The sequence below is a fragment of the Neophocaena asiaeorientalis genome, unplaced genomic scaffold (assembly GCF_003031525.2).
Source record: "Neophocaena asiaeorientalis asiaeorientalis breed wild unplaced genomic scaffold, Neophocaena_asiaeorientalis_V1.1 scaffold798, whole genome shotgun sequence".
Classification (NCBI taxonomy): Eukaryota; Metazoa; Chordata; class Mammalia; order Artiodactyla; family Phocoenidae; genus Neophocaena; species Neophocaena asiaeorientalis.
Genome location: NW_020173042.1, coordinates 2,796,655 through 2,798,225, shown reverse-complemented (window position 1 = coordinate 2,798,225; position 1,571 = coordinate 2,796,655). Strand labels below are relative to the sequence as shown.

The window sequence follows — 1,571 nt, the reverse complement described above, 5'->3', positions numbered from 1 at the left end:
AAGCGCCAGGTGAGAGGGAAAGCAGACGCGTGAGGACAGCACCCAGGAAGGGCACTTAACCCACATTCAAGGGGTCAGGGAAGTTGTCCCAGAGAAACGACACCTCAACTCAGTCTTGACCAATGAGAAGCAGGTTGCACCTGCCCAAGAGGTAAACTTGAAGTTGATTAAACTGCAGGTGAGACAGTCTAATGAGAACCAAGGAGGAAAGCAATGCATGTTTTCGATGAAAGGGCTTCATGTGTGGTTTATGATAGAAGGCAGATTCCAGTCATTGGAAGGAGGCAATTAAGACTAACACGTGTTGAGAACATCCAGCCCTTGGATGATAGGAGATGTTGCCCACAGTCCTACAGAGGTAAGCCAGGAGGGGAACAAGAGGAGAAGCAGGTTCAGGGACGTGGCAGTAAGCCAGGGCTTGACAGAGCGGGATGCCACCAGCTGGTCCAAGGGGAAGCTCTGTGAGCTCCTGGCGGGCACCGCGGTGGAGAATGAGGCTGCCGGTTGCGAGATCAGTGAGCTGAGGCAGGCGGAAGGTGAGGCTTCCTGCAGCCGCCGCAAAGGAAAGCTGATTTTCTTCTGAGTGCAACATCACATTGGTCTGGAAAGGTATAATTAAAGAATCTGGTGCGAAGCACAAGGGGTTGATTGAAATACCCAACCTGTCTTAAGAAAATGAAGTAGATGACACTGAAGTGAACGTGAGTAAAAAGAAAGGAGATGGGGATATACTTGAAAGATCTTATGAAATCTGCAGACACCGCCAAGGTCAGGGAAGCCCTTGGAGATTACCCGAAGGCACTTAAGTCGGAATTTACAATGGGAATGATTTTACAAACCAAAGCTATGGCAACCCAGGAGTTGACTGTTAAAAGGAAACTGAGTGAGAATACCTTGCAGATTCAGGGCTCCTCTCCAGTGGCACTGGGTGTAAGGATTCCCACTATGGCACTGCACATGACGGAACTGTTGACACAGCTATCGAGCAGCTGTACAGAATCTTTACTGTGAAAGATTTGGTACAAAAATTTTCTAAATCTCCTGCAGTATTAGAAGCTGAAAAGGGAGGGAAACTCCAAATGTTTGATGGGAACATCACCGGTAAATATATAGAATTGTTAACAAATAAAAAGGTCATCCTGAAATGGAGATGCAGGAACTGGCCAGGACACTAGGCACTAGTTGCACTGACTTTTGTGCCTACTCTAGGGCAGATGGAACTACAATTGGACCGTGAAGGAGCTCCTGTCTGTGAAGAAGAGAAACTCAAATTCTGTTGGCAGAAGCAGCATCTTGAAGAAATAAAAGGTTTACTGCAGCTGAGAAGATTTTATAAGGGCATTACTTTTTGTAAGCAGAAAAAGTGTAACATTTACCACTTCCCTCTATCATTCCTTTAAAAAAAGAAAACAAATACTCTTAATTTATACTGGATTAAATCCATGAATTTATAACAACAGAAAAAAGAACACTAACACGTGGGACAGCTCTAGCCCTCCAGCCGCCCCCCTCCCGGACCATATGCCAGGTTCCCCACTGTCTTCGGGCATCTGCTTCCTAAACTACAACCA

General features: G+C 46.1%; 1 pseudogene; it reads left to right on the top strand.

The window, feature by feature from the left end:
• Positions 1 to 298: 298 nt before the first annotated feature.
• LOC112398359 (activator of 90 kDa heat shock protein ATPase homolog 2-like) lies at positions 299 to 1,122 on the top strand (annotated as a pseudogene).
• Positions 1,123 to 1,571: the final 449 nt, after the last annotated feature.